Below are 12,200 nucleotides of genomic sequence, written 5' to 3'. Positions count from 1 at the left end.
TTGTTTTTCTTTCTTCCCCCCTTTCTCACAGTCTCTTCTCCCCTCTGGTTTTCTTTCTCTCCCTCTCTTTCTTTCATTCTTTCTCCCTGTCCTATCCCCCTGTCATATCTGTCCCGTTTGTAGCAACCGAAAATAAAATAAACACATAATTATAATAAAGGTCAATCAAATGGACCAATATGGCAAGGCCATGATGATCCACTTGGTAAAATAAATCTGCTTGGCATCTTTCTTGGCCTTAAGACAACAATTCTGATGGCTAAAGATCCAAACGGGACAAAAAAAGAAAAAAAAAAGATTACTGACAAGACTGGCTAGGGATACCAACCATAGAATAGAGCTACTGTCAGCTTGGATGACATGAAGCAAGGAGTGAAAAAGACCTTGATTCACTGATACACACCACAAGGATCTAGAGAAATGACAATGTCATCCGGATTGATTAGCCTCTTGAGATAATGAGCTGGTCAAACAAGGCGATAGAAGTTACTGACATCAAGAAGAGGAAGCTCCTGACTGTGCATGGAGGGTTTTGCCCCACATCCAGGACCCTGAGCCTGTAAGAACAGGATGAGACAACAAACATCCAGGAATACATCAGGAAGATGGCCACAACTGAGTGGTGTCCCCTCCTCTTGCGGGGGAAGGGTGGAGCAGTGGGTTCAGGGTTTGGTTCAGGGGAGACTGACCAACACAGGTGTTGTCTTTCATCTAATCATGCCTGTCCTATTTGAGTTGCATGTCAGGACCTGATTGGAGAGGTGCAGTGTGTGATGATCAGGAGAAGGCAGCAGGAAAGCTGCGCAAACAAAAAGTGACAAGAAAACGCTAAAAGACTCACCCGCTTGCACCAGTATGTGTGTCTGGTCCTTTTGTACCACACATATCGTCCCAGTATACACCATTGTTCCTGTAAACCATATACCTAGGTGACTGCACACATACACACAAATCCAGCTGTTAAACTGACTTGTACTCTCAGGTCAATGTCAGATTGCTGGTTAAGGCTTCTAAATCTGAGTTGTCAGTTTTCATCTGTAGCCAATAAAGCACAAAAGAAAGTAGCTATAGCTGGCAATACCATACCACCTTTACTCATAAAGCACTTGAAAATAAAACTAAGGTTCCTGCTCTTACTGCTACCTGTCCTGAGACGGCAACAGTCGCACATTGCCTTGGACTTGGTGACGAGCATCCCGCCATCGACAGGTAACACCGCAATTCTTACCATCATTGAATGAACTTTGTGGTATTACACAAGCTGCCCACTGCCTTGGAGACCCCAAAGTTACTAACCCAACGTGCGTTTCGACTACTTGGCATTCCTCAGGACATTGTCTCCAAACGCGGGCCCTAGTTCACGTCACAAGTTTGGAAGGAGTTCTGTTCTGGGCTGGGGGCGCAAGTGAGTCTATCTTCGGGGTTTCACCCTCAGACAAATAGTCAGGCAGAGTGGGCCAACCAAGAACTGGGCTGTTCTTCGGTGTTGCGCCTCCTCCAACCAAACCACTTGGAGGGACCAGCTTGCATTGGTGGAGTACATAATTCAACATCCACTGGGGTCTCACCATTCAAAGCATCCCGGGGGTTCCAATCTCCTCTGAGGAAACCGGTTTCCTAACTCAGGTTAAAAGCGTGATTATTAATTGAGCGGTAGATTTGTCCCTGCCTAATTAATTTAATAAATGTTCTATCTGTATTTAAAGACTCTATGAGCTAAAATGAAGATACTTAAAAGAAAAATATAAACTTAAGATGAAAACACTTTCTGATGGAGAGAGACATCAGAAAGTGTTCATCCAGCAGCAGCAGGAGCAATATGTCAAGATCAGGGTTTTAATAGTTTTGCAATTTTCATTAGTTTTTATTTTTATTTAGTTTTGACTTCAGATTTTCAATTTTATATCAGTTTTAATTAGTTTTTACCAATTGTTTGCTAGTTTAGTTTAGTTTTTATTTTTTTGAAAATCCTTAGTTTCAGTTTAGTTTTGATTAGTTTCAGTTATAGTTTTAGTTGTGTTTGCAATAATTAAGTCTAACAAAATCCCAGTTTCATCATATCAGTCATTGACTTCTGCTTATCCTTGGGTATGTTGCTATTCCAGCTACCATACCCTGCACCCTGCACAGGTCGCCTGTCTGTCGCAGGGCTAACAAGCAGAGACAGACAACTCACATTCCCACCTATGGGTTCTTTAAATAAATAAATAAATAAGAAAGAAAGAAAGTGTACTTTATTGGTCCCCGTGGGGAAAATCCCTCTCTGCATTTAACCCATTCACTCAGTGAAGCAGTGGGCAGCCACTGGGCGCCCGGGGAGCAGTGTGTAGGGACAGTACCTTGTCCTAATATTTGTGTACAGCGCTTTGTGATTGCCTGTCTGCGAAAAGCGCTTAATAAATAAAGTTTACTTACTTACCTTGCTCAGGGGTACCTCAGGGTAGCTGTTCAGGGGAATCGAACCCCCGACCTTCCGATCATGGGGCCACCACTCTACCTACTGAGCTATCCCTGCCCTAAAAAAGTGAGGGCTTCTCTTTATGAGAAACCTACTAGACAAATATCTAAGAGCAAAGATTCCTTATAAATAAATAAATAAATAAATAAATAAATAAATAAATAAATAAATAAATAAAGCCAGATGAACAACCATTGATACCAGGCAACTATAAAATGTATATCTTGGCCCCAATGAGACTATAACTCTTGCAGCACCGGGTGTTCGTAATTTTGGTTCAAGTGAATTGATAAACTTTTTGAAGCCAATTGACTCACACAGTTATGTAGATGTCCCCGTCCTGTTGTCTCGGGATGCATCACGCTGCCTTGCCTGGGGTTAGCTTCTGTTTTCTGGGGGTGAGGGTTGAGTGTGCTCCCTTCTCAAGGTAAGCTAGGTTAGCCTTCTTGTGTGAGCTTTTCAAGTGCACTTTAAGGTTTGTGGGATTTTTTTCCCTTTAGAAATGTCCCTCATAATTTGTCTCTTTCCACTACAAGACACTTGTTTTATCCAAAACACAGTCATATTCAAAGTAATCCCAAATTGGACTCTGGCGCTTTCTCCCGACTTTTCCTGACATGATTCTGCGCGAGGACGGAGCAGCAACACAGACGACTCGACTAACGTGCTGCCACCTGCTGGCATAATGAGACACAGCAAGAAAAAATCTGGAAACTAAACTTCATTTTCACCCTCGACTATTGTAGGACACGCACACATCAATGAAAACTAAACACATTTTTGCTATAAATTCAGTTAATTTTAGTTTTGTGAACACTCATTACAGTTTTAGTTAGTTTTCCTTTTTTTGTTTTTATTTTTATTTCCGTTAACGAAAATATTTTTTCACTTCTAGTTTTCGTTATTTCGTTAGTTTTCGTTAACGATAATAACCTTGGTCAAGATAATCCATTTTCACTTGGCAAATGGCCTTTAAGGTGAAGTTAAACATGTCTCTGACCAGGTTTAATTTAAGTCCTCATTTAGACCTGGATTAGCGCTAGGCTTAATTCAAGAAATTATATTATTTAACTCCAGACTAGAAAAGTCTGACACTATTTTAATTAATGTCCTAGAAACACAGTTCAATAAGTTCTTATTTAAAATGGGATTTAGTCTACAGTAGGGGGCAGACCAGTGAAAGAAGTGTAACTACACATTAAATCGCTGCGATATCTTAATACAAGACAGAAAAAATAAATAAATAATTAATGGGGAAAAGATCACTGTGTTCTAATGCATGATAAATCACAATTTTGGTAGGGCAGAGAGACCGGGAGAGCTATAGGAACAGTGACTGTTAAAGGCAGGCTTCAGTCAGTCTAAGCTGTATTTCTTCCCATGACTGTGTTGTGTCATCATGTGATGTATGAGCAGAGATTTATGAAACACATCTGCTGCTGTATTGAATTTGACTGTTCTGAAGACCAATAAAGAATATAATATTTACTGTACAAACAACAGCAAGCTGGCTCTTTGCTGTGTGTGTTGAGTGAATCAGTATCTGTTATTAGGTTATACAACATACACACACATTCATGCAGAGCCCACTGTAGAAGTCATTACTACAGTGTGCTCTGATTCACTCAATGTACAAGTGCCCATGTATTTTGGGTATTTGTGTATAATTTTGCTGAGTCACATATCACACAGATATTCCTGTTTATCTGTTTGTCTGTCTATCTGTCTGTCCACATGTGTGTGCATCCATGTGTGTTTGTGAGTGTGTGTACATGCAGTAATGCGTTGCTGCTTGGTCGTTTAGCTTGTTGACACTTTGGGGTCAGAGCCATGCAGGGTGAATGGTGTTGGCTGACAGCGTGGAACCTCTTCATTATCCAGCCATAATGTTCTCATTGCCGTTGGCTCCTCAGGCCCCCTCCCCCACCATCATCCCCTTGCTGCCACCATACTCACACACACACACACACACACACACGCACGCACCTTCACCCTCAATCATTCTTCTTCTCCCCCTGTGCTCCCATTCATTCCTGTTGATTCATCCTCTGGCTCCCTCCATGTCTTCTTTATTGTCTCTGTCTTTCTCTTGCTCTCTCTGTGCATTTTGTTGTTTTCTCTTTCCAGCTTTCTGACCCCATTCCACTGAAATTATTACTTTTTCACTTTTTCATGCTTTCCCCTCCTGTCATTTTTACCTTCATTTATAAATTTGCTTTGATTTATTGGCTTAACTGCTGTGACTTTTTGAAAGAAACTAGTTTGCCAAAACCAACTTTGCAAAAAATATCTAATAATACTTTGCATTCACATTCTATCATCTGCATGGCCACAATCTGCAGAAGGAACTGAAATGATCAGACTTGGTTACCTTGGGAGAGTTTAAGTCTGTCTTAAAGGAATTAATTTGATCTGTTATTGTATATTTTACACATGTTGGTATGGGATATTGTATTTGTTTTAAATGTTATATACTTATGTGGTATGTGTATTTTGACTTTTGCTGCCATGATGCCAAGTCTCTCTTGAAAATGAGATTTTTAATCTCAATGAGATTTTTTACCTGGATAATTAAAGGACTAATAAATAAAAATCATGGTTATAAGTTGGATAATTTGGTACAGAGAATATGAATAATGGCACGTGATAGGTAAAATGTAAAATCATCTTCATTAAACATAGAGTGTGTAAAATGTCACCATTGCATGTCAGATTATAGATTCCAACTAATTGAATTTGGTTTTCCTATTGGTATAGACTGGTATAGATGGTCTCAATGAATACAGACCTATAGCCCTCACGTCAGGAAGTGCTTCGAGCGGGTAGTGTCTCAGCACATCAGAGACTGACTACGTCCCTCGACCCCTCCCGTTTGCTTACAGAGTAAATCTGTCACGGCCAAGGCCACACAAGACAGGTTGACTCAGAGCAGGACTCACACAGAAAAGCGGGACTGTGTGGTTTACGAAGCTTTATTTACAAGACAACACAGTAATGCAAGAAATCAAGACCATGAACTATGAACTAAAGTCCAACTCAGCCCTCATCGCTTCCCCCACTGTCACTCAGCATTTGATCCCTAGCACGGCTGCATTCTCAGCCCCTACTGTATGCCCTGTACACATATGACTGTATACCAACCCACCCAATTGCCATTGCCAGATATGCTGATGACACCACAGTAAGGGGTACTTGACCCCTGTTTCAATCCAGGGGGTCAGTGTTGACATTGTGGAGGACTATAAATACCTTGGAGTTCACATTGACAATAAACTGGACTGGGCTGCAAACACCACAGCACTTTACAGGAATAGAGTCGTCTCTATTTTTTGAGGTGACTGAGGTCCTTCAACATCTGCCAGAAAATGCTGAGGATTTTCTTTGAGTCTGTTGTGGCCAGTGCGATCCTCTATGCTGTTGCATGCTGGGGGAGCAGGCTGAGGGTTGCAGATGCCAACAGACTCGATAAACTGATTCGTAAGGCCAGCAATGTTGTGGAGACAGAGCTGGACTCCCTCAAGGTGGTGTCGGAGAGGCGGATGCTGTCCAAGATAAAGACAATGTTGGATAACACCTCCCACCCACTCCATGACATGCTGGTCAGCCACAGGAGCTCGTTCAGTGAGAGACTGAGATTACCGAAAAGCACCACTGAACGACACAGGAAATCTTTCCTGCCTGTGGCTCCCTGTACAACGCATCCACTTAACACACTGTTTGCTGCTACAGCTAGACCCTTTTTGCACATGTTCTTCCTTTTTCAGCTATTTATTAATAAGTGACCTTTATGCCATGTTCCCTCTAAGCTGCGCGCGTGCGCAATTGTGCACTGCTGGCACGTCTCTGCGCACACACAAAAAAAAAAATCTAACCTGAATTGAAATTAAAATTAATACATTAACAATTCTGTTTTGCAGTGTTAGTCAGTCAGTGACTGGCTGATTACAATGATGCCACCTTATCCCACAGTCCAGCCAATGATGCGATTCACATTCGTATATACGCAGCTGATCAACGACGTTGACAGGCTATGACAGCGTCCTTATGTGACGACACCGGTGTTTTAGCAAAGCGGCTGATGTGGAGTGAAGCCACGTTAATGACAACCTGTACAACCATTGGAGATGTGAGCAGGACAGACGGAACAACTGACGGACAAAGTGTGGACTTTATACCAGTTTTTAAATTGTGTTGATCGGCCACGTAAAACCAGAGTTATGATAAAATATCTGCAATGTTTGGTTTTCTTCCTGAATACTGTCGTTGTTTATATTTCCTACGGTAAAAACGGCGTTTTATAAGGAAAACGCTGGAAAGCCTGTGATCAAAAACAACACCAAAAAAACACCACCCTTTCCTATTGGTGGAAAAATGTACCATGTCTACCAATCAAAAAATGATATGGCAACATGGCATCTAGTTGTTTAGGGAGGGGAAAGTTTTAGGAGTGACGGCGGTGTTTTGAGATGTGAGTGATTTGCGACGTTTAGCACAAATCTTGTGTAGTTAGTGTGTAGTTAGTGTGCAGTTAGTGTGCAGTTAGTGTGCAGTTAGTGTGTAGTTAGTGTGTAGTTAGTGTGTAGTTGGTGTGCAGTTGGTGTGCAGTTGGTGTGCAGTTAGTGTGCAGTTAGTAGTTTTGTTGTGTGTCAGAACAATGAGGCGCCTGCTGAGTGTTACAGGTGTTACAGCAGTGACACATCTGCTGCTGTCAGGCCTGCAGGTATCAGGCTGTTGTTCTCCTTCATCTCATAGTGGACACAAATTATTGTTTGGAGTGGCACAAATAATTTGTGTGGCATCAGATTTGATGCAGAACAGCTGATTGTTCTGTAAATAGTTTGAAATGTTTATTTAAAAACGCCTTGGCTGCATTTTTAGGTAAACAGCTGCAAAATACTTTGTTGTTTGCAAAACTCAGTTACTTTTTTGAAGAAGTAACTATATAATTAATTACCCAACACTGGTCATTATATACTGTATTTTGCAGACAGAGTTACAGACTCTCTCCCAGACCACAGACTCATAATACAAGTCAGAGCTTTATTTAAAAAAAAGAAAAAGAAGAAAGTTGTGTTTTCAAAATTGGAGTTCAAGTTATTTTTACTTCCAATAGTGTTAACATGCTACACAGGTCATCAACAAGATTTTTTTTTAAAATTTTCATCGTAAGTGGGCTAAAGCAGTTAATCAAAAGTAGTCTAACATAAATGTAAATGCTGTAATTTGATTATTTTAATAAACATGTAACTTGGATGGATTCGATGCTGGCGTGACGACAGGGCACACGTCTGCTGTCGCTCACAGTGGTCCAAGGGACGCTCAGGGAGTTTGTGTGTTCGCTCAGACACATGAAACATCAGAGGGAACATTGCCTTTATGTATATATATATATATACACCTGTATATATTGTGCTATTCTTAGTTAGTGTATTGTCTGTCTTTGTTAATGGTTGTTTATAATGGAGCACTGTAACGAAAAAGAATTTCCCCTAGGGATCAATAAAGTATTCTGATTCTGATTCGGATTAGTTTGGACTCACCTCTGATGAAAAGGGTGCAGGCAGAGAGGTTGTCCCAGTGGTGCTCAAAAAATAACCTGAAACTGAATGTCCTTAAAACAAAAGAACTCATAATAGACATTAAGAGTGTGGCGATTATATCATTTTAATATCATGTTTATTATTTTATATCCTTTTTATTAAGCTTTGAGTAATGGCATTTGATTAAAACATTTATTCAATATATTACACGTATAGTTTCAATCATGTTATTACTAGAGATGGACCGATCCGATATTCAGTATCGGTATCGGTCCGATATTGACGTAAATTACTGGATCGGATATCGGAGAGAAATTTAAAATTTTTATCCGATCCAGTGAATATCACAAAAGCACCTCAAAAACTCGCTAGCATGGTATAACCCAGGTCATGACCATAGCACGTCAGAGCAGTATGCGTCACGTGATCGAGCGGTTATCGTGTGGGAGAGCTCAGAGCCATCATGTCAGCAGTGTGGATTTATTTCAAACTAAAAGACAAAAAAAGCAAGACTGCCGAATGCAACTTATGCGATGCAAGTGTTTCGCGGGGTGGTAGCAGTGTGGGGAATTTTAACACCACAAACATGATTAAACACTTACAGAAACAGGGGGGACACGGAATTTAGCCTGGCCTCCAAAGCTAAGCAGAAAAGTGTACCGTATCAACAAACGCTTTTGGAAAATATTCAGAGACGTGAGAAATTCCCTCCGGAAAGCAATAGAGCGAAGCTGATAACGGAGAAAATAGTTGAATTTGTTGTGCTTGATGACCAGCCCCTTTCCGTTGTGGAAAATGATGGTTTTCGACGCTTGATTGAGCATTTAGAGCCTCGCTACATGCTGCCAAACCGGCATTTCATCTCGGAGGAAGCTATCCCAGGCAAGTACAAACAGGTGCGCAAGTTCATCTCCGAAAGTTTGGAAATAATTCCCACGTTAAGCATGATGACTGATATCTGGAGCTCGGACGTTTGTCCGTTGTCCCTGCTAAGCCTGACTGTACACTGGATAGACTCGAGTTTTACAATGCAAAAAGCAGTGTTGCAGGCCAAAGAGTTTCGTGGTTCACACACAGGAGAGTCCATCGCTGCAGCTATGGAGGAAAAGTGCAAACTTACCTTAGTGAGCCAACCATTCAACGCTCAGATAATCCACTGCTGTACTGGCAAGCCAACAAACTTAGATTTCCCACTCTGGTTTCTACAGCAGCTAAATTTCTCTGTGCACCTACCACAAGTATTGAGAGTGAGAGACTCTTCAGTACAGCCTCCATTACCATTGATGAAAGGAGAAGCAGACTGACAGCTGAGAAGGTTGAAATGTTGATCTTTCTGAAGAAGAACCTACCTCTCAAGTGAAAAAAAAAAAGTTACAACTGCATTATTACAAGAATGTTGTTTGCTCTGCTAAAATTGCACCTTTTTTCAGTACCAAAGGGGTTCTGAAATTTACATAAAGTTGCACTTTTATTTACTTGAATTTTACTTTAAATACTTCAAGATTTAAAGTTCTGCATAATGGTGCACACTTTCAGGATGGATATTTTGATAGTGGTGACAGCTAAACAGTGCTAAAGTTTAAATAAAGAGATATGCATTGTTGAAGTGAGCAATATTTTGGGTGCAGTCTTTTTCTTGCATTCAAGTATAAGAGAATAGCTTTAGTGTTTTGTCTTTTTAAATTTGACTTTGAACTTATACAAAAACAGTTTAAAAAATAGATATATCGGATTCCTATCGGTATCGGCAGATATCCAAATTTATGATATCGGTATCGGTATCGGACATAAAAAAGTGGTATCGTGCCATCCCTAGTTATTACACATATTGTAAAATGTGCTCATAGAAGAGTTGGCCTTCTGTCTGTAAGAGGTTACAAGCTGTATCTGGCGAGGTGAGAGGTGAGACAGAGTGCAGTGAGGTCGAGACAGCTTGCCTGCATAGACAGACAGTATATAGATTCATTTCTAGGTAAGAATTAAGACATATTTAGCTTGTAACTGCATTTTGTGCCTGCATAAGCAACAGCGTTTTTTGTAGAATGTGCTTCTGATGTTCCAGAGATAAGCGAGAAGAAGATCGACAGGAAGCACCTGGCGTGGAGACGGAGAAAATGTCTTTTTGAGTGTGTGTCAAAGGTTGTCAACAGAAGAGCTGTGGTTACTGTAACTTATGCATGTTATGTAGAGGCGGCGTGATACCCTGACATATAAAAACATTTTAAGTATGCTTTCTTGTGGGATTCATGCTGAGGATTGTGACGGTGTATTTCCTCCACACGTGTGTTTAATAAAATCATTGTTTTGACGCACTTGGACCTGTGGTCGTTTGTCTCTCACCTCAATCACGAATCGGGACAGGAGGCACAGACAGATCCACTTTACTCTCTTTATAAATGTAGATCAGGACCCACAACACAAACGCCCTGATAAAGAGGGCCAACAAAGGCTGCACTTCCTCCGAGGAAGAATAACCTGGACTGGAAGCTGCTTCTGCTCCTCAGTGGGGAGAAGCCTGCCAGCAATTGAGAAAAACTGTAAATATGCCTGTTCTCAGTGTTAATCCTGCATGTTGTCAAAGGATACCTGCTGAGCTCAACTTCACTAAAAAGAACAGACAACACTCTCTCTCCCTCTCACTCACATAAACACATTCAACAGTGTGAACATACAGTATAAGAGTTCCTGAAAGAGAATCCTTGAATCCATCCTTCAGACAAGCTGAAAGCAAGATGAGGAGAGAAGGTGGAGGACGATAGGGAGAGATAATGACATGAAGCACAGGATGAATGGAGGGGTAGATTAGAGAGGAGGACAGTAAATTGAAAGTATTGAGTTATTGGGAAAAGAGTGGAGGGTTTAAGAAAGAAGCATCCCCAAGTGAGTCAAGTTGGCAGTCGAAAGAGGAAAGAGACAAAGAGAGGCGAGAAAAATAGGGTTCGGGCTGAGGAGTGGAGAGTATGTGGAGAAATGTTAGAGAGAGGATCAGAATCCTTTTATTGTCATTAAATATCAAATGTTCAATGAAATTAGAACCAACGCCATGGTAGCAAGATTTAACAATAAAAACAAATAAATAGCTAGCAATAGAAACAAATCTAAAACTACAAATTATACAATCACAACTATACAAATGTAAAACAGACAGATAAGAGAGAGAAGAGAGACATGATGATATATGGTTATACCAAAACTAGAGGGCCAAAGTTGAACAAGGGAGGATAAAAAAAATCGAATCAGAGAAACTTTATCAATCCCAGAGGAAAATGTAGTCGTCATAGCTGCGCATACATACAACAGACAAAGTGATTGTATAAAATGAAGCATAGAAATAGAGATATAAATAAATGTATACATAAAAAATATATATATATTAACATTTATGTTTCTGGGATATTACAGATTAAGTGTACAAGTGTGTAAGTATACGTTGCATACATAGTGACAGTGCTAGCAGTCTTGCCAGAAATCTGTCACTGAGGGTGGCGAGCTTCATGCTGAAAATAGACTCGGCCTTCCTGATGACTTTATTCAGTCTGTTTGCATCCTCTGCCTTGATGCCTGTACCCCAGCACACCACAGCAAAAAGAAGAGTGCTTGCAGTACTGATAAAACAGATGCAATAGCATGCTGACTGAGCTGAAGGACACTTTTTGCAGGCAACGTGTCTGTGTTGGCAGACCACTCCAACTTGTCAGCTAGTTGGACTCCCACTTGTAGGATGTGACTATTTCCACATTGGTCCCACCAATGCAGACAGGGCAGGGTGGGGATTTCTTCCTGCCAAAATCCACCTCCAACAGCTTTGTTTTGGCCACATTCAGGTGTAGGGGATAAAGCGGTCAATCAGACCTCTGTATTCCTCCTCTTGTCCCATCTCCACACTCCAGATAATGGTCGTGTCATCTGAATTTCTGGAGAAAACAAGTTTATGTGATGTGCTTTAAGTCGACCATATAGATCGTGAAGAGAAATGTGGACAGCCAGCCAAATTAGCCAGAAAGCTATGATGGAAAGAAAGAAACCAGCACATGACACCAAGTGTTAGTGGTTTAACACCATTTAAAGTAATACAGCTGTTATCCAGGGAGGACAAAGAAGTGGAACCATAACCCTTCCATTTTATGAGACAAATCAAAGAAGTAACGGCAGCTAACATTTTTCCTCCAAACAACAACACACAGGAGGCGAACTGGTGAAGC

The 12,200-nt window shown here is 40.9% G+C and overlaps 1 long non-coding RNA gene and 1 other non-coding gene across 2 annotated transcripts; both read right to left on the bottom strand.

Annotated features, from left to right (window-relative positions):
- Positions 1–2,212: 2,212 nt before the first annotated feature.
- LOC145432285 (uncharacterized) lies at positions 2,213–2,530 on the bottom strand. The gene is made up of 2 exons (XR_013912571.1): positions 2,420–2,530; positions 2,213–2,339 (listed from the first exon to the last, which is right to left on the bottom strand). It is a non-coding gene; the product is annotated as an uncharacterized LOC145432285 (long non-coding RNA).
- LOC113009622 (U7 small nuclear RNA) lies at positions 2,527–2,582 on the bottom strand. Its single transcript, XR_003270213.1, has one exon. It is a non-coding gene; the product is annotated as a U7 small nuclear RNA (small nuclear RNA).
- Between the last annotated feature and the right edge of the window lie 9,618 nt (positions 2,583–12,200).

The sequence above is a fragment of the Astatotilapia calliptera genome, chromosome 2 (genome assembly GCF_964374335.1).
Source record: "Astatotilapia calliptera chromosome 2, fAstCal68.1, whole genome shotgun sequence".
Classification (NCBI taxonomy): Eukaryota; Metazoa; Chordata; class Actinopteri; order Cichliformes; family Cichlidae; genus Astatotilapia; species Astatotilapia calliptera.
Note: the sequence above shows the minus strand (reverse complement) of the source record. Positions and strands in the feature narration are given on the sequence as shown.